Below are 26,315 nucleotides of genomic sequence, written 5' to 3'. Positions count from 1 at the left end.
AATATGGTGATATATTATACAACTGATGTGAAGGAAATTGAAAAAAATCATTAAGAGAAATTGGATGCTTTTGCAATGTGACAGTAGCATTTGTCATTTATTCAACTCCATACTAACATCTACCTACAAAAACAAATGTAATTTTAAGGCACTATTAGAGAAATCAGGGTCTTATCACGGGATACCTATGACGAGGAAATGTGAGCATTGCCATATTGCATTTATATTAATGTGAATAAGGAAGGTTTCGTTTTAAACAACATTACTTCTTGGGATGAACTGACTTTTTTGAACTGCAAATCACAAAAATTAATTTATTTAGCTACTTGTACCTGTTCTGCATTTTACATGGGTACAACTAAAAATAGTCTAAAACAACGGATTTACCAACATCAATCCAGTATTAGGAGAAAAGATAAAAGTGCTTTGGCTAGACATGGTATGTGTTGCGTGAACTTTGAGAAGTTTTTGTTCTTAGTTCTTGAGCAAATCAAAGTGTCACCATTTAATGGTGATTGGGAAAATCAACTGCTTCACAAGGAAATGTTCTGGAAGTTAAAATTGGACGCTACTAATCCTTCTGGACTTAATGAAATGATTGCCATTTCAAGTGAACTTAAGAGAAGAGCTGTAAAAGGTGAAATAAGTTAATTTTTAGTACTACTCACGTTGACTGACTTTTTAATACTTACAATTTTTTGCCTGGTAACTGATGATGCATAATAATTTTTTGACTGAGCAATTTTTTAGGGTGTGTGATGTACGATTTTTCTATTGGATGTATATGTGGGTGTGTTTTTTCATTCAAGCTTTTAAGCGATTTTGTTTAAAGATTTTAACTAGGTTCTGATGATGTCTGATGAACACGCTGAAAGCACTAAACCTGGTGGAAATATTAAAGTTTTACGGTGCTGCTTTAATCGACTGGCTTTGGTTTTTCATTTATCCTGAAGCTCTATCAAGCACATCCAGTCGTCCTTGCACAGGAAAGGCAAAATGAACTGGACCATGATGATCTGGAACTTTGTATACTGATCCAACTTGTTCAGATTGCTGAGATCTAAAATTGGTCTCCAGTCCCCTATTTTCTTTGACACTAAAAAAAGAATCTTGAGTAAGTTATAGATTCTTTCTGGTCTGGGGGACCTGTTGGATGATTTTTTTCTAGCAGCTTTTTTATTTCTACATTTGCTGCTTTCCTCTGATTGGATGGAACATTGGGAATTCTGTTTACTGTTGAAGGAGGGGGTAGGGAAAAGGGAATTATATAACCTCTGGAAATAATCCTCTGCACCCACCTACCTATTTGTAATGTCAAGCCAGACTCTCTGGTGCAAGGATAGATGACCCCCCCCCCAACTGCCCCCAGAGGTGGATAATCAGGCCTCCTTACAGGAGTACTGGCAAGGTCTGTCAGAGAAGGAATCTCTGAACGCTGGTTCTCAGGGCCTCCTCTATTATGCAGGCCCTGTCTTCCATTAAAATGCCCTCCTCTGCCCTGGGGGGAATCTACACATAGGTCATGAAAAGGACCTTGGGACTTCCTGAATCACATTTTTGGACCACCTCATTGATTCCTACAGAAGGTTCTTTGAGGAGTCTAAAAACATATGCCCACTGCTGACAGGGTCTTACCATCTAGTTAACACCTGGAGATTGTGTCTTTAACTTTAGACTTTAAGGACAAAGAACTTCCATCAAACAGTGCACTAATGAAGGAGGACTTGAAGGGCTCCACAAAATCACATAGATGCACCCAGGCACGTCTCCTAATAGAAATGGCTGAACCCACCTCTCTTGAGGTACTTTCAGCTGCATGTGAAATGAGCCTTATGGACAAACTGGAGATGAATTGTAGGGTTAGCCAAATGTGAGGTAATGCAAGCCTCTGCCTCAGCAGTTATTGCTCCTAAAAAGGGATTGGGGAAGTTCTTTAATCAAATCCCTCTGAAGTCTGGTGAAGTGCACAAAATAAATCAGTCACCTAAGTGCTAAAGTCATTGAAGCATAAACATGGGTCCCAAATCTTTCCAGTGCCCTAGCCTTTCTGTTAGGGTGATGAACAGATTAATTTTGCTTTACGAGTTCTTTCTTTGTGGCCGCTGCTATGATGATGGCATCTACTGGTACTTCTTTGCTCCAGAACTCACTTCCCTTCAGTGGTACCAGAATCCTATCAATTCTCTTAAGAATCAGCTCAGCAGTATCAGGTTCCTTCCATGTCCCCTGAGAAATCAAATCAATGAGCTCATTGACAGATGGAGTCACCCAGGAAGTAGATGGGCCAGACCCAAATGCCTCCAGGAATACCAATTCCTCTTAGGAAGAGTTATTGATAGACCAACCATCCCCCATTGCTTAAGGATCTCTAAAATGTCTCCAAAGGAGCCATCATCAGGTAGTGATCTTAGGGACCCTTCCCCTTCATTGAAATATAGATCCTCTGTGACTGACTCCTGTGTGGAGTCTAAGTGCCCTCCTCTTGTACCTTGTCTTCCTAGGGACTTCTTCAGTGAGATGTTCCAGAGAAGTATCTGAAAATGTAAGTATACCCTGCTGGGTAGCCTGGAGACTTTGGGCTGGCTGGCCCAATGGAGTACAGTGTTGACCCTCAAGGCACAAAGATATATGGGATCCAGAAGGAAGATGCAGGGGTTGGGGGATATAGTCTGTGCTCTAGAACAGAACATTCTCTCTACCACCTCAAAAGCAGAATGCCCCAAGGAGAAGGATACTGATGGATCTGAGAAGACATGCTTCCAGACAGTCTGTTCACTCTGACCTGAATGCAGTCCACTCAAGGCAGAAGTCAGGGCCGAGCTGTCTAATGCCGAGGTCCGCGGGGCATAGATGGCTCTGACAGCTCCAGAGTTGACTCTTAACACCCCAGACTTGAAATTGATGCTTCAGCTCTGAAAGTCATCTGGCTCTAACACACTCAGAGCCCGTCCACTCAGAGTAGGTATCAGAGCCGAGAATATGGCAATCCTTCAGATCCAATACAGATGGTCCCAGAAAATTTGGATCCAAAGGCTTCAAAGCCAAAGATGGATCAGAGAAGGAACCAAGATGGTTGGAGTAACACTAGTGGAGGTCTCTGGACTCAAAGGGGTAGGAGCCATGAGAACTCCCATCTGAATCTGTGCTGAGATAAACTTCCTCATCATTCTATCCACATCTGCTTCTGTAAAACTTCTGGAAGAATGGGAAGAGGAGGCCACTGAAGGGGACCTATAGTGACTGTGTCTCTCTAAAAATGGGTATGGTAAAGGAGAGCATACAGGGTCAAGAAAAGACATATACCAGGTCTGGGGAAGTTGTTTCAGCTCCAAATGAACCAGGGCTGATGAGGCAGACCTTGTATCTGAAGTTGTTGGATCTGAGGATTCAGTCTTCAGATCCAACCATTTTGAGATTTTTGGGGCTGGCTCCATGGTCAGATCAGAAGAAGGAATGGAGGATCCAGAAAGTTCTGGTTGGCACTTTCTGGGCTCTTTCTTGTCTGCCTTGGAGGATTGAGCTCCAGCTAGTGTCTCAGAAAAGGCTGTCAGAAGAATTCCTTTCAAAATCAATTTGTTCTTCCGATCAACCAATGCCCTGGGGTTAAAGGGTTTGCAAATGTCACAGGACACCTTTAAGTGCTCAGGGCCTAAACAATATACACAGGAGTCATGGGCATCAGACAGAGGGATCTTATTTTATTTATTTTTTTTTATTTTACATTTGTTTACTGGGATAGTCCGACTGGGCATAAACCCCTTTTTCAGTGGAGGCCCAGGGAGAAAAGCTCCATTGTTAGTAAACTATTTTGTTAGTAGAAAGAAAATTGTATAATACAATAAAGAAAAAAATAGTAACATACACTCATAACGGTAAAAAGACTAGAACAGAATAAATTGGTCAAGTGGGAGACAAGACCAATAATCTTGTATAACAATGCTTCTAGAAGACAGTTCTTATACCCACAATCTCTGCATTTCTTGAGACCCGAAGGTTTTTCAGCCATTCTAAACAGTACCATACAACGAAAGGGCAGAAAAGTTGTTGTTTTTTAAAGAAAGTCAGACAAGAAAAGTTACCAACAATGGTAATATAAAATCTACCACAAAGGTAAAGGAGAATGAATGCAAAAAATACCAACAATGGTAATTAAGTTACACTGAAAGTGTAGGATGAGGGAGGTAAAAAGAAAGAAAAATGATTTCACTTATCTCTTATTAATACATTAACGCTGACGAGCTCACAGTGACCACATCCATATATGAAGGCAGCAAATGAGATCTGAGGTATGGAGGGGGACTAGAGAGTTTGCAGTATCCACAAACTGTAAAAAGCAGCAGAGTCAAATCTTTGGATCAAATCTGAACCCACATTTTGAGGAACAAATGAAAATTGACAACATCAGATTGTAATACTTTTCTATACAGGGAGCCCTTCATGTCACAGTGTAAGTACTGCATGCAGTTCTTCAAGCCATATGAGGAAAAGGCTACTGAAAGCTATTACGAAAAAATTAATTGAAAAGGGGCACAAGATGGAGGGGAAGGAATATGGCCGCAAAGTAAAGGTTTAAAATTTCTTCTCACATGAGATCAGAGGAAATGGGGTGCATTTCGTTTGACACTCATGTTGCTAAAGTAGTTAGGAAAACCTTCTATATCGCCCACCTGATGATGAGAGATTCACATTGAGTACAATGCCCGTTCGAATGTATCTGACAGACACCACCTGATGCTTGAAAGGCCCCAAAAGTTCCCAAAGGAAAAAGAAAAAGGAAAATATGTCTGTCTTATGCTGCCCAATCAGCTGAAAGAACTCCAGCATCTCAGCTTTACAGAGAGCTGATCTTGTGCCTGACCACAAGGGCGGAGACTTTAAACCTTGACACGGGTTAAATATAGAACGCTGGAGGGATCATCACTTGTTCAAGAGGAATCTTGACCAATGGATGGAGATCATAGATATACCCCATTACTTACTTCAGAGTCACTGACAGACAGAGGCAAAGAAAAAATATAGTTTTTTTTTTACTAAAGAGGGGGTGTGTGAAAGCCACATAACTATAGGCTTAGGCTTATAAATGCCTTGGGCAGATAGTATGAAGATGATGAACTATGAACCTATAATACTTGTGCACAAGATCATATTAGGTGGAAGTGAATGAGTCATCTTGAACAGGAGGAACAGATGGGGAGGAGGAGACTGCAAGCTGTAGGGACTTACTTCTGGCTGGGTCTGAAAGCAATTCTTCATATAGAGGGTTCTGGACCCATGGAAATGGCTATGAGAATGAGCAGTACACATGGAACCCATACAGGCATTCCACAATGCATGTCACAGGTGAATAAAATGGTGAGGGAGAAACTAGGGATGACAAAAAAGCAGATAAGAGGTTAAATACATTTATTGTGTACATTACTGTCATTTATAAATATAAATGTTGAACTTAAATCAATGTGGTAACATTGCCATCTGCTGTAAAGAAAGCTAAGTCAAGCATTTCTTGTTGGTCCTTTGAAATTAAAATTATTTCATCACTGCCTTTGATGTTTTACAAGTCGGCTCCAGTCCGGCTAGATGAAGGCTTCCTGCCTATTGCTTTAAGGCTAAAGTTGATGACCAGAATTTACATGTGGAATGTCCTTTATTGCTCTAAGTGTAAAAGAATGTAAATACAGTTTCTGTGTGGCCTGGGAACCAGGAAAGTGTAAAAGATGATGTAATGTTTAACAGAACTGGAGTTTCAATTTAAACAATGAAAACCAGAGATTATTAAGCATATTTGTCTGGACTATCCACTCATTAGCACTGCCTTAAGCTCTCCTTATGTAAGTAGTATGTTAGAACTGTGTTTTCTCCTAGAAGTAGCCAGGAATTATAAAGATTAGACTAAGTGTTTTTCTGTGATGTCAGAACTGTACTACTGATTTATTTTAAGTATTTCTGTGTGATCTCTGAACTTTTATATAGCACTGACAGTGTAGTAGAAAGTATTGTCTTGTGGTTTTAATTATTTATTATTAAATATTTTAAAACCTTTTAACTGTGGCTGGTTTATGTAGAAATAAGTTAAGCTCTAGAGTACATTGCATATTTATAGAGTTTATTGTACAAAGCCACTCTAATACCCCTTGACTGATTAATCACACTTACCAATTGGATAATAATACCCGCGGTGGTGGTGCTGCGGTAGAGTTGTCACCTCACAGTCAGACGCTGTCCGGTTCAATTCTCAGCTAGAGCGTCTTCTGCTTGGAGACATGCATGAATGGGCATACCTTCGTTGAAGGTTGTGCGCCAAGGCTGGTAACTCGGCACGGAAAAATCAACTACCAATCATTAGCGGACCGGAGTTCCGCTGTGGCGACCCCTAACCGGGAAAAGCCAAAATGCACAACAACATCAACTGTCCTCTTCATCCATCAAGCAAAATTGAGAAGTAGTGCAACATCTTGTTGTTCTCTTCTTCAGAGACAGGACATAGGGTCTCTACGGTCAGTCTTTTGGGACCTCTGTAAATACTGAAGTGTCAGAATCTTGTGGGGCAACTCATTCAAGAACAGATGAGTCACTCTATCCCCCTTCACACATTCAGGAAGCAGAAAAATGAATGCTGTTGCACCCAACCCCTTTTTCCTGATCTCTGTTTTATTCAGAAGCTTCAGATTTTGGCTGAACAACACTGTCATTCTTTGATGTGGAGATCATAGTCGATTACATTTCCATACCTCTTATCATCTATGGGTGATTCTATTAGTTTATTATATTGTAGTCCCATTTGTGTCTTTGAAAATCTATTAAAAAGTGACAAATCTGAACGTACTGTTGAAAAGGTTTCCTTCATATCCAAAGAGGCTTGTGGTTGTTGGAATCCTTCAATGTGGTCCTATAGTTTTTCTTACTTTTGACTAAACAATTTTAAAGCTCAGATGTACAGATAGTTGTATTTTTCATTTCTAAGCCTAATCACAAAACAAAGTCCACTAAATGATGCAGAGAAGCTATTATGTAGTGATTTAATTCAGTGTACAGAGCTGGTCTGAGAGGCTAATACTTAGTCAATGGGTCAGTGGTTTCATTCTTATCTTTAAGACCATTATCAGAAGTTGACCTTGGGTGCCCCAAGGTTAAATAGTGCTGCATTTGTTCTTTGTCATGTATATACTACCACTGAGGGACAAAATAAGAGACTAGATATGAAAGTATTACTGCTGTGTAAATATGCAACTAGCTTTCTTTCTGTCTTTCATTTGCCCAGGCTGGTTGGTGACCCATAAACTTAAACTATTTTGCCTCTGTACAAAACTCAACTCTGAAGTGACTGAATGCACTGTTATGGTATTATAGGTGGATACAGTGCAAGCCAAGGTGAAGTCTTATTCATTACTTATATTCCACTAGTTTTAATGCTTGGAGAAAAAAAGAGTATGCCTACACCAAGTAGACAGAGAACTGTTTTTGGATGATCATATGTCAACTAAATACCTTTTTTGTTTGGGACATTATCTGTACAACACCTTCTTCCAACTGTAATTCATACACTAAGCTCAACAAACCTGGGTTATTGAAATGTCTGGCATGGATGTGGCCACCTGGAATGGACCTCCTTCATCTGCAACTTATCCAAAATTCTACTGGCTGTTGGTCTACCGTGTTACCTCAACATGCACAAGCTCTAAATACAATAGCTTATATATTTCAGTAAGAACCCAAGTCAGGCAATTACCAAAGAAATTTAATGGTATGAGAGCTAATAACAAGCTGCTTCCTGTATCCCAGAATTCAATTTCCTCAGCATCAGTTTGCCTACTGTGCAATTCTAAGTAAATTACTTAACCAGTCAATGCTCTGGGACAGTCAGGAAAGTGAGCTAGGCTCCTCAACTTTCTTCCAAACCATATGTCAGGTAATGACCTAAACTGTATAAGAAAAAAATTATGTATTACTTAGTTAGGCTTGTAAGGGACCTGGGGCTGTTAGCCTAGTAACCTCCTATGATCCTGTGGAGGGCCACTGAAAATTCAATAAAATGTGACATTATTAGAAATAAAAAGCATGGGACGAGATCTCCAGCATTCTGACTTGCTTTGCTAAGGATAATCTGCACCTCTCATTCCAAGGCTTCCACATGCTGACTAAAGCCTTTGTTGCCTGACCCCCAGTTCCCTTTTAGACAAAGTCTAGTTGATGGATATCAAATCTGAAATGAGAACACAATAAGATAGCTCTGCTCAATGCCAGACGTTTCGGCAACAAGGTGCTTGACCTTGAAGCTCACCTGCATTTGAGGTGCATCCATGTCTGTTTATGTACTAAAACATGGTTTAAATGTTCAAAAAGCACTCCCTATGTACCTGGGTTTTGCATTTGCCATGCATTTAGAATGGATGACCACTGAGGGGGCATCTCAGTATTCATTAGGGACCATATCACCTCGAGACAGATTCCTATAGACTTCCATACAGACCTCAGGGAGTTCCAAATTACACAAAAGAGGACAAACTATCAGCTCATTGTCTGTGTACGTCCCCATAAAATCATATAAGGTTCTTAAATATAATCAAATTGAGAACGCCATCATTTTGGGAGACTTTAACTACCTGTCAATAAAATACAGCACCGATACCACATGTGCAGGATATGCCCAAAAGTTCCTCGATTTAATTAACAAAATCTCCCTGGACAAGACCATTTAACAAACCCACCAGATGCAATAATATTCTTGACATGGATCGTACAAATGTAACGTCTTCATGCACAACTACCCTGGTATATCTCTCCCTAGTTTGGTCAGATCACCTTTAAAATGTCTGAACCTGTAGATACAATATCTTGGAATTCAAGGATTTCAAACACACAAATCTCATTATATTCTATGATGAAGCTTCAAAATTTCCTAATAATTTAACCCCAGATATGGCTACAGTAGGTAACGTCACAAAGATGTTGTATGCCCACTTAGATAAATGTATACAGTTATCATGGATCTTTTGTATCTCCATAAATCAAATAGTCCCACAAATACCAGAACCAAGGATCTAAATCTTCACCAACAGATAAAACAAAGTGGAGAGAGAAGTTCATTACACAGCACCTCTCCCATCACTAGAACAGACTCCAATGCAAATTAAGCGGCATGATACATTATCTTCATTCAAATAAGAACCGAATGCTTTAGTGGACATTAATAAATTCACCCCTAGCCTGAGTGACCTGGCCTTACTCGACAGGGAAGGCTTGGTTTGAGGGTGGGTTTTAGCATGGAGTAAATGTCTGTAAGACCCAGTTGCCTTGTAATTCCTATGATCATTTCTACAGGAGACAAACCCTCTTGTACTGCTTTCCCTGTAGTCCCCTTATGTAGGGAACTTTGCCCTCATCCCCTTACTTGTATTCACTCACTGTAAATCCACTCCAACTCTTAAAGCAGTCTTTATCAAAGGATTTAAATAATTATTGTTCTTATTCTGCCATACATTGACCATGGCAAAAACATAATTACATACAGTCAAGCCTTTACATATCACTTCAATTGGCAGCGAGTAAACAGTTGCTGAGGAAACTACAACTCGGACAACTGAAAATCAAGCAAATATAGCTGAAGCATGTCACAATAAACTGCTGGCAAAGTATCAAAACAGAGGCACTCATATATCCTGGTTGCAAGGAGGTTACACTGCTTGCCAGTTTAATAGAGAATCATGAATAAGCTGATACTTTTAATGTGTCTTGGTCTACAGAGAGCCCAGATTAACTGAAATAACTACTCCAAATTTACTGACAAGCTAGAATTCCCAACTCATCTGGTCAGAACCACCAAAGACTCCTGGATTTTAATTAAATTCTATAAGCATCACTGTTTTACTCAGAAACCCTCACCCTGTGATACTCTCAACATCAGTAACACGGGTAGTGGACCTCTCTTTTCCCTGTCTCTCTCTCTCTCTGTACTTCCACCGAAAATCCATCCTAGACACAATAAGTCCCAACAAGCGCTAAACAGCCATTCTTACTACTGGATCACAAATCAACTGTTTTCAAATTATTTATATGTTTATTTTTCTGCTTCAGTTGAAAGCATTTTACTGCTGTAAGGTACTTAAAGTACCTAAATCAGATTAATGCAAAAGTGGAACCTGAAACATGCATCCTCATGGTCTTTCAGCAGCATGCTGACAACAGTGTTACAGCTTCTTCTTTCAGTCAAATTCTCTGAATATGGCTTAATTTTAATGCGTACCCTTCTGTCATGTTTTCTCACGTAAAGCCAACTTACACTTTAAAGCTGATATACATCTGCATATCTTAGAGGCACGCTCAAAGAAAGGCAATGGGAACGTGAGGGCTGAGCACCTAGACTGTATCACATTTTTACTTTTATTTTATATTTTTTGTTTGCTTGTTTGTATCTGATGATCAGAAAATTAACAGCGGAAGAACGCAGCATAAAGCTATAACAACACAAACGTTTAATGGTCATAACCAATAAATACAATGTGAAGCAATTCAAAGGGTCAAAATTATGTACACAGGCAATGAAACACATTTTAATGCCCACCAAATATGAAGATCATTTTATTTTACAGCAAAAGCAATGAGAAGGGGCTCTTATCTTACAGAGTGAAACTACAGGAGGAAGGGAGCTCAAGAAGGAGGCAAGGTAGGTTAAAAAAGGGTAGAAGGCAGGGAAAAAACAGACTGGAATGAACAAAGAAAAAAGGGGAAATAAATAGCTGAGGTGAAGTGGCAGGACATTTAAAAATCAGAAGTTGCCGTAACTGTATTTCTAAGTGGATACAAAGTAGAACCTATGGGTTTTCTCTAAATGAGCTTCTATCTGAAGTTCATTACATCAAGGAAGTAAGGTCATTTTGCAAGTTGGTTGTGACAGGGCAAAAGACAAACTTTCCAAATCTGTTATCTGCAATTAAAGTGGTGACCAGATTTTTTTGGCTCCTCACAGCTGAGGAATAGCTGTCACCAGGATCGCTCCTCCTCCACCAGGCCTACTTTATTTATTTTGTTTATTTATTTTACATTTGTTTACTGGGAAAGTCCGACTGGACATAGGTCCATTTTCAGTGGAGGCCCTGGGAGAAAAGCTCCAGTTATAATACATAAAATCAGACATGATATAGTACATAAATCAGACATGCACAGATCAACATAATATGGATTACTGATACTATGTTAAAACACAATAAAAATCCTAAGATGATACATAGCAAACAGGATAAAAAACATTACATTTTGCAGATAGTTTCATGTAGCACATAGTAAAATAATGTGCATTTCTTACAACAGTGTTGATGAATACAGCTACAGAAAGAAAATGAATGGCATTTACATACATATACTAACTTTGTTATTAACAGATTTAGTGTTTTAACCCATTATGTAAGTCTTTAGATGTATGATACAATCAATAAATTTTGACGGTGGTGAGGAAATGCTGAAGCTATTCTGGAATGTTGGTTAGTGGAAGGGATGAAACAATGTAACATCAGACCTGTTGTGGGAAGTCACATTCCTACTAAGTAGCAGGGTTATATGAGGTAGAGAAGGGTGCAGTAGGGCATATGAGTGGTCACAGGAGCATAGCCAGGTATTCATATGGTGTGTTTTGAGGAGCTTTTTAAATTGTGGGGTGGAGCTAATGGAAGTCAGGTGGTTAGGTAGTGCATTCCAGGCTTTAGAGATAGAACAGCTGATGAGAGATTTCCCTGCATCATTATTATGTTTGGTGACATCTGGGTGGTTTTGGTTGCTAGATCTTAAGGTTCTTGTTGTAGAATAAGGGAAAATTAGGTTTTGGAGAGCTGGAGTTTTAGCTGGGTGGTAATATAGTTTGTGAGCTAATGTCAATTGATTGAGCTTCAGTAGCTGAGGTAGCTCTATCCAGTTTAGTTGTTTGTGAGCTACACAGTCTTCTTCTTTCGGCTTTTCCCGGTTAGGGGTGGCCACAGCAGATCATCTGTCCACTAATGATTGGCAGTGGAGTTTTATGGTGTCAAGTTGCTAGCCCGGCGCCCAACCTTCCACAGAAGGCACACACACACACACACACACACTCACACCTAGGGCCAATTTAGAGTGTTCATTTCACCTACTGCAGGTCTTTGGGATGTGGGAGGAAAGCAGAGCACCTGGAGGAAACCCACGCGACCACAGGGAGGACATGCAGACTCCACACAGAAGGCACACCAGCTGAGAATCGAACCAGAGAACCTCTTCCTGTGAGGTGGCAATGCTAACCACTGCACCACCATGGCCACCCTTGAGAGCTACACAGTGATGGGTCCTAAATGGGATCCCAGAAGCAAATCTAGCAATCTTTTTGTAACAAGATTCTAATTTTTGTATGTCAGTTTTACAGAGGCTGGTTAGAATTGGGGATGCATAGAGGAGGGTAGACAACAGATGTGCCCTGGCTATAGTGGTTTTGATGTGTTCAGTGAGAAATTGCTTATTCAAGGTATAGGAGACCAAGTTTTTTGTGAATCTTCTTGATAGTTTGGGCTATATGAATTTTGAATTTTAGGTTATCTATTTCTACTCCTAATAGTTTAGTGTGGGAGGTAGGGGTGATACTAGTTTTGTTATTGGACATGATGGTAAAGTTGTCACATGGGGGAGGTGATCTACAGGGGCTGAAAAGAAGAAGTTTTGTTTTATTTGGATTTAGGATAAGCTGGACATTAGTGAACCAGGTCTCAGCTAATGAGAACCAGTTTTGGGTTATGGAGTGAAGGTCTGCTAGCGTGCAGGCTGAACATATGAGGGTGGTGTCATCAGCATACTGTACTACTGAGGCACTGGGTGTGGAGGAGGAGAGCTTTTTGGTAAATAGAAGAGTAGTGGACCCAGTATGGAGCCTTGAGGGACCCCTAAGGATACTGGTAGGAGAGGGGATAGCTGGTTCTGCCATTTTATTGCTTGTTGGTGTTCTGATAAGTAGCTTTTGAACCATGTGATAGAGGGAGTGGAGATGTTTAGGGTGGATAGTGTATTAAGGAGTATGTTATGGTTGACCATATTGAAAGCTTTGGACAGATCTAAAAAGATGGCAGAAACCAGCTATCCCTTGTTTCTGTGGTGGTTGACTGTGTTGGAGAAGAACATTTGAGCTGTGGTGGTGGTGTGGAAGGGTCTAAAGTCGTGTTGATATTTAGCTAGTAGATTGTTTTTTAGATGGTAGTCCATTAGTTGAGTGTGAATGACTCTTTCTAGTATTTCTGATAACGGTGACAGAATAGCAACTGGTCGGTAGTTGTTGAGTTCTAAAGAGTTGCCACGCTTGTGCAGTGGTATTATGTGGAAGATCTTCCACACAGTAGGTACTTTGCACTCTAATATTGATCTATTAATTAGAACAGAAACAGAATAGGCTATAGCCTCTGCAGCCAGCTGTAGGAATTCTGCTGTTAAATTATCTGCGGCCATGGTGGTAGGCTTAAGCTTATGGAGTAGTTTTAAAATGGATTTGGTTGACACTGGGTGCAAGGTAAAGTGTGATGTAGCATCCTGTATGTTTATGCAATTTTGTGGAGTTGATAGGTCATGACAGTTACTGTTACAATGGGATTTTGCTAGGGCATTAACTGTTTCGTTGAAATATTTATTGAACTGAGTGGGGATATTATCATGATTGCTTACTGTTGCAGGTGTCAGAGTGCTGGATTTCCCTGGTTGCAGTATAAAGTTTATAGTGGCCCAGAATTTTTGAGGGCTGTGAGTATATTTTTCCTGGAGGTTTTGGTAGTAGTTTATTTTGTCTAGTTTAATGAGCATGTTGGCTTTATTACAGAGTTCTGAGTAGTTTTGTTTAGATAATTGTGTTCTGTTTTTATGAAACTGTACCCATGCCTTGTCTCTGTCTTTGAGAATGGATTTAGTTCCCTTAGATAGCCAAGGGCCATACCTTTCTTATATTCTAATGGTTTTGGTGGGTGCATGATGGTCTAATATTTGTAAGAAAAATGATTTAAAGTAGTGGACTGCCTCATCTAATGGTAATTGTTTTAGTGGTTTCCAATTGTAGCATTTTAGGGCATTTATAAAGTCATTTGTCTTTTTTTGTTCCTTTTTTTTTAGTCCTGACTCTAAAGGTTGTCTGGTGAATATTGTGAGTTCTACTACTCCTTAGAAGAAGTGTGTGTTGATAAGGCTTGGTGAGGGGCATGCTTGAAAGTGAGTGAGGATCAGATATATAAATATAATTCAGTCTTTGTATTTGTCGTTTGAGTTGTCCATTCTAGTAGGTGATGTGATAAGCTGGGTAAACCCAACCCATGGATGGGGGTGGTGGGAGCAGTTGATTGGAGCAGTTGTGGTCTAGTCTATTTTTTCTTATATTAGGAAGATATTTTCTTGATTCTTGAATTTGATCCATACTGGCGAGGTATTCCATAATGGCATTGTTATTAGGACAGTAGCAACAGTAGCAGCATATAATATTTATGTTTGTTTAGGTTTAGGTCTATTTTTTTGACTTATTGCATGACTTGTGTATTGTCTATATATATGTATATGGGGATGATCTATATCTATATGGTTGGAATGCCACCCCCCCCCACCCCCCCTCCCTTTATGTATATAGTGTTGCATCTGGTGCTGGTATTTAGCCAATTTAGGCTAGCTTTGGATCTTGCCTTTCTAAGCCATTCCCCGTTATGCTAGAGAGAATAATGATATCATGATTCGGTCCAGCGCATATAAGCAGGCGGGACATATAAATTTCCGGTCCATAAGGGATATGGTTGCCAGGACTGGTGTAAATTTCCTGTAATATTTCTACTCACCTGGTTGTGGTTGTCTTGGGGGACAGATTCACATGGAGACACAGCCATGGGAAAGCCTGTTCATCTCTGAGCAAGTTCTGTTTGAGTCTCAGGAAAATTCATGTCCCTCTACCCTGTATTTCTGCAATTGTTGACTTTGTAATTCATGTCCCCACTTCCTGTATTTCTGGCACTGTTTGCCTGTGGGGTTATGTGCATCAAAAGAGTAGGGGTTTGCACCATCAGCTTGAGGTAGAGAAGGGGAGGAAGAGAGAGACATTATGAGTTTGTAAGTTGCATGGAGGAGTTTTGTAAGGTGCTAGTATTTTTTACAGAAGTACATAGCAAAGGGAGCAAAGAGTACATGACTGGTCTGAATGGTAGCATAATGGCATTGTACTGTATGAGACCCCACAATTGACACCATACAGGTACTTAACCCTTACTTACATCTTTGGACCTTTCAGGATACACCTTACTCTCTGGTTTCCCATACCTATCTACATATCTCCATGGAGGCTGTATGGCTACATATCTGGTGAGCTACTACCCTGATCCCAAACCTTTCTGTTAGTTATAATTATCAACAGCTCTTCCCAAAGTTAAAAGATACATTTCTAAGCACTTAGCTTTGGCAGTACCTGTTTAGCACCAGCTGCAGTGCAGTCATAATTTCAGAGCAATAGTGTCTGGCAGCAATGCATAACCCAGTAACAAATCATCATGCAAATTTAGAGGGGTATAATGTTTCAGCATGACAATCATTTTCAGAGAAATAGATGACAATGAGTAAGTGTAGATTAGAGTGAAAAAGTGTGCTTTAAGAAATGTGCACAGAAGATGTATAGCATGCCATTTTTTGAGATGTGCACTCCCCTAGTGCCATTTGAAAGAAAGACCAGAGAGAGCATGTGCGTGCAGATGAGCAGTTGTATATATGTTACTTTAGTATGGTACATGTTACTTTGATGTTTAGTTGTATGTATATTACTTTAGTATGAGCATGTATGATCCCAGATATGTGTTCAGATGTATATAAGTTACTTTATATATGAGGTATGAGTATGCATGATGTTAGATGTTAGTTTGTAGTCAACATACAATAGTGCATGATGCATGATTATAGATGTTGGATGTTTACTTTAAGTGTTAGCTAGCATTAAATTGATGATTAATGATAATACATGATACTTTTTAGTTTAGTATGGTTAATATGATGACAGATGATATTGCATGTTAACATGATTTAGTATGAGCATTATATTACTTTTGTATGACATGATTGTGATCAATGACGATAAGTATTAGTATTGAGCATGTGTGATTGAGCATGTTTGTTAGTTTTTGCATATATGTAAGTGCCATGATCCAGCATGTGATCATTGCATATAATGTATATAAGTTACTTAGTAGCATGAGTGCAGATGTTAGATGTTTAGTATGAGCATGCATGATCTATAGTGATGCTTTGTATACAAATGTTGTATAGTTGTTTATTTATGATCCCAGATGTTAATTTGTATATCCCAGATGTTAATTTGTATACAAGTTACTTTAGTTAAAGTCAGTAAACTTCTATAGTACAGTGTGTGACTAGTAAAAAAGTCAATAGACAGAACCTACAAAAGTAACTGCATAAGTAAAAACTGCTGGCAGAACCAACAAAAGTGCTTCTACTTAGTCCAAAGCACGAGAATGGACAAGCCAGAGCCCAGTGTACAGGTGGCTTTGTGAGGTTTGTGCCTCTTGGTGTGGTGAGGTTGGCCTTACCTATTTTCTTGGGAGTTGTCCAATTAGTGTTCCAGGCTATAGGAGCCAGCACTCAACAAAAGGTTTATACCTAAATTGGTAGTCTGAAGTATGTCACCAAGTACATGTATGATTTCCTAGGTTCTTCCTTCATTTGAAAAACAGTCTGCTGTATGCACAGTCTTGCCTTCATCCATTGCTTTGGAGACCCTCTCAAATAAGTCCACTATTCATCTTCTTAGAGCCTTCCTTCCTTTAGCAACATTGGATGTGATGATTCTTTCATTTTCTTGTATTACCATGGTCAGACTCATAGACATGTAGTTACCAGGGTTCATGGTCTTACTCACTTTTTGTGTCAGGAATGACTGTAACAATCTTCCATCATTCCTTGGACACAAAACCTGACTGACTGCTTTGTTCTCTTGGGGATATCAGTGGACCTAGAAGATTATTGGAAACTAGGGTTAGTGAGTTTGGGAAGTGATTGGACCAGATTTTATTTTTCATGCTATTTTTTAAGGGACAGGTGAGGGGATGGGTCACCCCTTTGGCCTGGGAGGGTGATTGTGATACTTCTAGCTTCCTCTTTGCTGGAGTTTTCATTTTGTTTTTTACTGATTGTTTTTTCAGTGACCTTCTCACTTATTGTTTTAGTTTGTTGTTTGGGATATTTTTGCAGTGACCCTAATGATAATGGACATCAGTTGGGTATAAAAGCCCTGTGTTTCTTATGCTTAGTCAAACACTCTGCTTGTACTGTGCTGCCGATGTCATAACAAGGCTGAAATATGCATATCCACAGCTAGTAGGGTTTGGCTTTATTGGCCTGAAATTGTCCATTAAAACGATGAAAAAGTCATGGACATTCAGAATCGCCAATTAGCTGAAACGCCTGATGTCCATAGGGGGTCATTTGCATTTATCCCATGTGCCTCTGATACAAGAGGTTTGGGAGGTCACTCAGTGGAAGTTCTAGCTTTGCTGGAGTTTTAATTTTGTTTTTACTGATTGTTTTTTCAGTAACCTTCTCACTTATTGTTTTATTAATAAAGTTTAGGAATTGGTGGACTTGTGCATTAGAAGTGTTATAGGATTCCCAATCTATAGAGGGGTAGTTGAGATCTGCCATGAATATCATATTGGATTGAACTGTGAGGGACTCAGTAAAGATAGGTAGTACAGTTTCCTGTGATCCTGGAGGGGGACCTGTAGGTTGCAAGGATATGGTATGACACCTTGTTTATGGAGAGTTGCACATGTATGAGCTCCAGTGGGTTATACGCTTTAACAAGTCTGGACGTTAGGCTGGTTTTAATACAGACTGAGACCCTCCACCTTTAGCTCCTTCCTGTGCATTAGCTGGCCATAAGGTGTGAAAGGCATTATAACCTTGCACTGCAGGGGTACTCTCCATGACTTTAAATCACATCTACACTATTACGCAGATGTCTAAACTCTCCAGGGAGAGGAAGGCTTGCAGGGAGTGGGGTTTCTTGTTAAGACTTCTAACACTGACAAGTATCACTTTCAGATATTCCTTTGTAGGTTCAGTTAATTTGGGAGGTTTATCAGTTTGGCATTGCCTTAAAAAAGCACTATGGGGGTGGAAAAGGTCATTGCCAATATCCAAAAGCTTAGAGGAGATAACTGCAGACCATCCCTGGCAAAGCAGTATGGTCTGTCAGCCATATCCTCCCAGGCCTTCAAGTATTTACTCCCTTGGATTGACACCAGAAGCTAAACCAATTGTAAAAACAGTTTACTATCATAATTTTTAATCCAACTCCATCGACTGCACTATGTTCGAACACGGAAAGTCGAACACGGCAATGTCGAACTTCAAAAGCAAGCCTAGGAACGGGTTTTAACATGGGTCGAGATAGGTGTTCACTGCTATTGCCGAACTACAAACCTCGCCCCTATCTCGACCCATGTTAAAACCCATTGCTAAGCTTGCTTTTGAAGTTTGACATTGACGTGTTCGACTTTCCGTGTTCGAACATAGTGCGGTCGAAGGAATTGGATTCTAAATTATGATAGTAAACCATTAAAACCAACCATTTTCTGTTGATAACACAGTAATGTATGTCTTAGCTTGCTCATAGGTTATGAGTCAAGTGTTGTACAACTGCTGGTCTTAAATAGCAGAGGAGACTTGATAAAAAAAACACAGACAAAGCTCTGTGGCCAATCAAAAACAGCATGCTTTTCTTTCATTTACCAAATTCCAGGTCAGAAAATGACTAAGGTTCCCTCTACTGTCAAGTGGAAGCAAGGCAGTTCTAACTGAAGACTGTAAAAAGGGTCAAAAAGTCTTAAGTATTCAACACAGAAACACTCAATTAATGAAGTGGAAAACAACTGCTGAAACAGAGGACATGGTAATGTACGTCTTCGCTTTTGTAGAGTTTAACAGAAACCAGCAACACTCTTTTTCTCAAGCAGAATGGTCGCCAAACATCACCAAGTGCCTCAGGCAGAGATTCAAATTTTAAGCAAGCTAGCCCTCTAGCATAATAACACTTACACCAGCAATTCCCAACTCAGAAGAGCATAGGCTATCCTCTCCTACCATAACAGTGTAGACTGCAAACCTTCCTAATGTAAAATACCTGGTTTGGACCCAAAGTGCTTAAACCAAAACAAATACACTTAGAACAACAGGCACAATAAACCTTCAACCAGCAGTTCCCAACTCAGAAGGGTATAGGCTACCCTGTACTGCCACAGGAGTGTAGACCATAAACCTTCCTAACATATGATAACTAGTTTGGAGCCCATGTGCTTAAATCAGAACAAGATGCTTACAATAACAGTTACAATGTAATCAGGTGACTAATAAGCAGTAATAAATGCAGTAGATTAAACGACTGAACAATTTAAGAACATGCAGCAAAAAGCTAAATAAAGTAGGAAATAAGGTGCTGGAAGATGCTGAAGGCCAGGGTCCAGAGGGGCATCTAGTGACCCGAAAAGAGCATTTTTACTTTTTTCTTCTACTGTTAACTGATGAAAGATGCACATACATGATATATGTTGAATAGTTGCAAATTCTGCCAACTGTAGTTGCATTATGAGTAATTTCACATAAATTTCATATTAAAATATTAAATAAAACTACAGTCTCTCATCACCCCATTCCAAGTGTGAATGGGACATATACTTTCAGCTAAATGCACGGCCTTTGAGTCTACAATTCACAAAGACAGCATGTGTGCTAAAAACCTGAAGGAGTAAATGAAAGGAGGATAGAAGTTTTAACAGGCAATGTCTGTGGTATCTGTAATTTGCCATATGGCATGGACTCTATGGTTTCAGTCTGTTTCTGGCCATAGTCCAGACAGCCTAGGGTACACTTTTTTATTTTGAAAGTGGATATAGTGAAGACAGATTGTCCATTTCCAAATTCAGAATAAAAGTATACAGTGAGCTGTCAGCACTATGGTCAGAAATAGAATAAAACCACAGTCTGTGCTTCTGCTACCTCTGTTATGTCCTAGTGTGTTGGGGACAATAAATGCTGTTTTCAGAGTCTGATTAAAAGAAAACACACACACACACACACACACACACACACACACACACACACACACACACACAGTCCCAGACTTTGCTACTTAAATCTGCATTATGAGTTTTCAGTCCAACTAGTACTTCATCTGTAGAAAATAATATTGAAATAAAATGCAAATATTTTGGGTTATAGAAAAGTACAGTTGTTTAGGTAAACTTACTATAAGAGTAGATATTCATGTGATCCCTGCTGTACTTCTCAACTGTCCAGATTTTCACCTCATATTTTTGTACTGTTCCTTATAAAATTTATTGTTTTCTGGCAAACGATGAAGGATTAAGGTCACTAAATAATGACACGCATTTGATTTTCAGACTTTATATCCTTCAGAAAATGTATGCCAACACAAAACCTGTTATTCCAACAATGTTTTATGTTTATAAGAGCAATACTTAAAATATGTCCCTATTTTTGGGCCTTTATCCCTCCATTATTTCAAGCTTTGCCCATATTTCTTGCACTAAGAGCTTGAGAGGTATGATCCCTGCTGCAGTAGCCTAAGTAATATGTGTTATATCCTCCAAAGCTTCAGGGCACCTTCCACGTACCCAAACCATAAGCTTGAGCTGAGCTGGATAAAAATACAGGTTTTGGCTCCAAAACATTCAGAGCTTTCATGCCAACTAACAGAAGGAGGCTGAGCTCTGAGAAGACATTGCTAGGAATAGCAAAAAAAAGGAAGATGCCCAAACAGTGTCATAAAAAAAAAAACACAAACACACTAAAAAACAAGAGGGATGGAGGGAGGGGAGGGAGCAAATACTGCAGCAATGATCATTTGAACATCTATTGCTATGGTAAATTTATTATTTATTTGCACAACTGTATTATGTTCTGTGCATTGCTCAATCCAGCAGTAGCCGAAACAATATGGGTAAATTATAGTAGCTAGCTATATTTGGGAGATGGAAGGTTAAGGGTTCAGGAGCACCTGGAAAATGGTCCAAGCAAAGCCTGTCCTAGACATGCAGAAGGAATCTTGTTTATAGTGCTTAGCAAAAGTATGCACAGGGGACCAACTTTCTGCTTCTACAGTAACTTCCACAGTCTAACCATTTCCAAAAAGCTGCAGATGAAGCCAAGGCCCTGGCAGAATATGGATTGACTCTGTCTGGAATAGTTTTGTTGCAGAGGGAATAACAAAAGCTAATAGCCCAACATATCCATTTGCAAATAGACTGATTTGACAAAGGTTGTCCCCTCTCCTTACCTTCACAAGAAATGAACAACTGATTGGAAGTTCTGAAAGATTTTGTAATTTCATGATAATACCTACACTGTCTGGAGATGGATCTTTTCAATTTAAATGAATCTGGATCCCACTTTAAGCATAAAAGAAGGATTAGCTCTCAGGTAAACTCCGTCCTGTAGAAAATGAAATAAGGCTGATCTACCATAACAGCTTACAACTCAGATACTCTTCTTGGAGCAGTCAGAGCAAGCAGTAAAATTGTTTGTCATGTTGCGAACCTCAAGTCAGCCAGATGAGCTTGTTCAAATGGAACAACTGTTAACTTCAGTAACACAAAATTAATGTCTCAAGGAGGAGCCACTGCTTTTCTTGGAGGTCTCTTGTGAAAAACACTTTCAAAAACATTTTGACATGGGAATGTCATGAAAGAGGGGGACTGATGGGTTGGCGTGCTGAAATGGCAAACAAATGAACCTTGACAGAGAAATAACACAGGTGATAGAAAGCAACTCACACAAATATTGTAAAACAAGAGAAACACAACTCTGAATGGGTTCAAGTTATGTTTTGACACCTACTAGAAAATGTTTTCCATTTGCTAATATATGATTTTCTAGTAGAGGGCTTTCTTGCCCCCATTAGTACCTCCTGCACATCCGCAGTAAACAAGTGCCTAAAAGGTATGAACACCCTAAGATCCAGGCAGTCAGCTAAAGTTGTTTGGGGGTTGGGATGTGTAAAATGTCCCCCTTCTTTTTTTTCTTTTTTTAAACAAGAAATATCGTTATTAAATTATTGCTTACAGCATAGGCAATCATACATTTATATAAGTGAAAACAAACTATATTGAAATATTTTCAATTGCAAACATTATATAACACCTGTAATCTATCCAGTCATTATCAGTCAAACATTACAAAGCTCATTCAATTCTTGCTTTCCCTTAAACCTCATTCCTGCTCCAAAACATTATTCTGCATGTACTCTTCCCAAAATTCCCATTTTTTCCTATGGAATTTGCTACCACCCTTTTCTAAAGAAGCCATTTCCAGTTGTTCTATCTTTGTTACTATTTTCACTACTTCTAGTACATTTGGTTTAGACTTTGACTTCCATTTTCTAGTAATTGCTTTTTTGACAGCCACCAGAATTAAACTCAGCATGGCTTATTTCTTGAGCTTCATTCCTGTTTCATCTTCACCCCTTTCCACTTTGAATTATAGTTTTCTGCTTGTGCTATATAGGAGCATTAACTGTGTTGCTCTGAAATACCCCATTCAAATTTAGTAATCCCAATTCGTCATCTTCCATTGGAAGAATCAGCTTATCCCACTTGACTCTTGCCATCTTTCCCTCCCATATAAAATCCGTCAACTCTATATTAATTGCTAGCCACAACTATCCAAAACTTCTCCTATGGCTGATAAAATATGCCTGACCTGTGTATACGACTAAGTGGACTAAAAACATTTTAACTGTTTGTATCTTACTATCCATATCCATATAACAGAGCTTCCATTTTCTCAGTTTTTGTGTTATCTTATACTTAGTCCCTCCCCACATTTCCTTAGCTGCCACACGGGAATGATTTTTAATTCATAATCCTGAATACTTCATTTTATCATGTCCCCATAAATATGAATACTGCTGAACCAATTTGTGCGGGGGCACATAATTTACAGCTATTGCCTTTGCTTAAGCTTCACTAATTGTTTATCCCGAAAAGATCTGAAACTGTCTTAAAATGTTCCATAACAGCATAATGTCCCTTTCTGGTTTTGTCAGGTATAAAATAATATCATTTGCAAATAGAGCTAGAGTTCTTGACTATCATACCAATTATTTCCTTGAATTTCTGAGTCCCTTATATACTTTGCCAATGGTTCTAAATATAATCCAAATATCAAATGGGAAAGATTGCACCTCTGCCTGGTTTCTCTGCTAAAACAGAAATTATAAGAGAGGACTCCACCCACTTTAATTTTCACCTCCGATCCATCAAATATCCTCTTAATTAACCTTATAATTTTATCAGGGAATGCAAATGTTTCCATTGCCCTGCTCATAAAATCCCATCTTACTCTATCAAATGCACTTTTTCTGCATCAAGACTCACCAACAACAGTGGTATTTTCTTACATTCTGCTTCCCTCTGTATCACCAGTTTTCTGTTAATGTTGTGAAATGTTTGCCTCCTGTCCACAAAACCACATTGATCCATTATCTATCAACTCTGACATCACTTTTGCCAGTCTTTTAGCAATTATACACATAAACACTTTATAATCATGGTTTAGTATAGAAATGGGCCTGTATGAAGCTGGATCTGATAAATCTTTACCCTCTTTAGGTATTACAGCTACAACCACTTTCTTCCAGAATGCTGGTACTTCTCTTCCTCTTAAAATACCATTAAACAAAACCTTCCAGATAGTTATCAGTTTATCCCTCCTAACATCCAAACTTCCATAGGAATACCATCTATTTCTGGGGACATTCCAGTAGACCGGTCATACATCACCATTTTTATCTCATCTCCTCATATCCTGTTAGTAACTGAGCCTAATCTACCTGTAAATTTAGCATACCGAATTCTTCCATAAACATTTCCATTTTTATCTCTTCTTGATTTTCCATATTTCTCTGCTTTATACAAGCTTTCACAGAACTTCTGAAATATTTCTAACTTCTCTACATGATCTCTTGTTACCTTCCTTGTTATAGGCTCCCTAAGCTTGGTGACAGCCCTTTCTTTCTGTTGCCTGAGTCGTGTTAAGTTTTTGTGCTCTAGAGTTATTATATAAAAACAGATGCTTAACCGCAATGTTTCTAAACTCATGCATATTACTGAGGTCATATCTTATTTTCTGTTTAGCATTCTGCAGTTGCTCCTCTTCTTGTTCTGTGAGAATCCCCCTATTATGTAATACTTTAACATTTGTCAGTCCCTTTAAATAATTCTGGTAACTTAACTATATCTCCCTTATTTGTAAACACCACATTAATTTTATCCCACTCCCTAGCTATATTTTCAAAATAAATTTCTATCTTCTCTAATAGCTCCTGAATAATTTCCACTTCCCATTTCTTACATTCCTCTCTTTTCAACAGATAGGTGGGAAAGTGCCAGTGTCTCATTTTTATTTCACTACCCTGTGCTTTTATTTTAGTTATTATTGACACATGATCTGAAACAGTTATTGGGTGAATATCAAGACCTTCAATTAAATGCACACATTTCTGTAAAATGTAAATTCTTTTTAGCCTAGCCCATGTTTTTGTATCTTGGGGAATAATATGTAAATTTACTCTGAACTCTCATTACTTAATTCACATCTTCCATGTCAAATATTTTCAGAAATTACTTCTAAGTCTACCCTCCTTTGTTATACTTTCCCTTCTAGGCCCCCAGAGGCATTTTCAATGCTGCAAATCAAGTTCTAGTCCCCACCTATAAGTAATATTCCTTGGTGGAACCTGATTATTTCTCCCAGAATTTTCTTAAGCTCTATTATAGCAGTTTTAGGTGGAATATAAATGCATACCAGTGTAATCCTCCTCCCTTGCCAGTAGCCCCTTAGTACTACAAATCTACCATTATATATTTTTACCATCTTCTATCACTGCTGTAGCTCCTCTTGCAATTAATATAAGTACTCCTAATTTCCTTTGTCCCAGGTATTCAGCTGAATAATGATCCTGAAAACCTTTCTTTATCAAATTCACACATTCAGTTCTTTCCAACTGTGGCACCTATAGCTATTTGCACTCTGCATTTTTAAATATAGTTCACTACTCTTTCTTTTTTGTATTTATCAGTGAGACCATTGACATTTAAAGAAATTACAGAAAGCATCATTGTATTAAAAAGTTATTATTTCCACATTTTATATATAACACCTTTTTTGTTAAATGTCTAGATCCAGCGTTTGTGTTACATGCAAACATTGTTTGACAGGTAGAACTTTTATGCAGTTGTTTCCTATCATTTCCATTTCAGCCTATGTCACATCTTACAAAACATTTTGTTTTATGGAAGACCCTCAAAGAAAAAAACAAACACACCTCCAATACCTCCCTGAAACCTATTAACTTAATACTAACACACAAAATTATGTACATCTTCAAATACTGAAGTTTAACCATCCCATAGAGCCTTTTTTAGGCAAGGCTCAAAAGACAAACCCACCACCGTAAATAGCACAAGTAACAAAAAACTGAGGGTAATGCTACTCAATGCCAGAAGTCTAAACCTCAAAATGCACGCACTCGAGGCACACCTCAGTATGGAGAAAAATCAATATATGTGCAGTAACAGAAACCTGGTTTAAGGCTCCAGAGAGCACCCCACCACTACCAGGCTACAACTCATACCATACATTCTGGCTACAAAACCCGGACCAAAATACAAAAGGCGGGGAAGTATCCGTATTCATCAAGGATACCCACACCTCCAGGTTAGTGGCACAGCACTATGCTTCAGAGATCATCCACGTGCAACTAACAATGGGCAAAACTGCTATTCAAATTATAGCTTGCTACAGATAACCCACCATGTCCCAGGACCCCCACTCCGCATTCTTGGAAACACTAGGAAACATAAAGGTCCAACCAAACACCCTGATATTGGGTGATTTCAATTACCCAAACATTAACTGGGAGAACTACTTAAATACAAACTTCCTTGCTCAACATTTCCTAGAATTTATAAACTCAAATGCCCTGGATCAACTGGTCAACACCCCCATCAGAGGTGACAACATATTGAACCTGGTTATCACCAACATGGGCGACCGGTGTTCCACACCGGAGGTCAACCCGTCACTGGTTAGATATCACCATAAACTAATTACTCTGGATATCCACATTTTGCCTCCACCCCCGGTCAAAGAAACCACCGTGAAAAACTTTTCAAAAGCAAACTTCACATTACTTAAGACCGAGGTGGGAAGTTTCAAAGTCCCCATGCTAAAGAATACCGCTGTCCAAGCTGCAAAATCCTTTACTAATGCACTGT

General features: G+C 39.0%; 1 protein-coding gene across 2 annotated transcripts in view; it reads right to left on the bottom strand.

The window, feature by feature from the left end:
• LRRC20 (leucine rich repeat containing 20) overlaps positions 1-26,315 on the bottom strand; it is a 1,971,882-nt gene that overhangs the window by 1,603,730 nt on the left and 341,837 nt on the right. The gene's annotated exons all lie outside the window — the stretch shown is intronic.

The sequence above is a fragment of the Protopterus annectens genome, chromosome 14.part0 (assembly GCF_019279795.1).
Source record: "Protopterus annectens isolate FY-2018-M chromosome 14.part0, PAN1.0, whole genome shotgun sequence".
NCBI lineage: Eukaryota > Metazoa > Chordata > Ceratodontiformes > Protopteridae > Protopterus > Protopterus annectens.
This window is presented reverse-complemented; position numbering and strand designations above follow the sequence as displayed.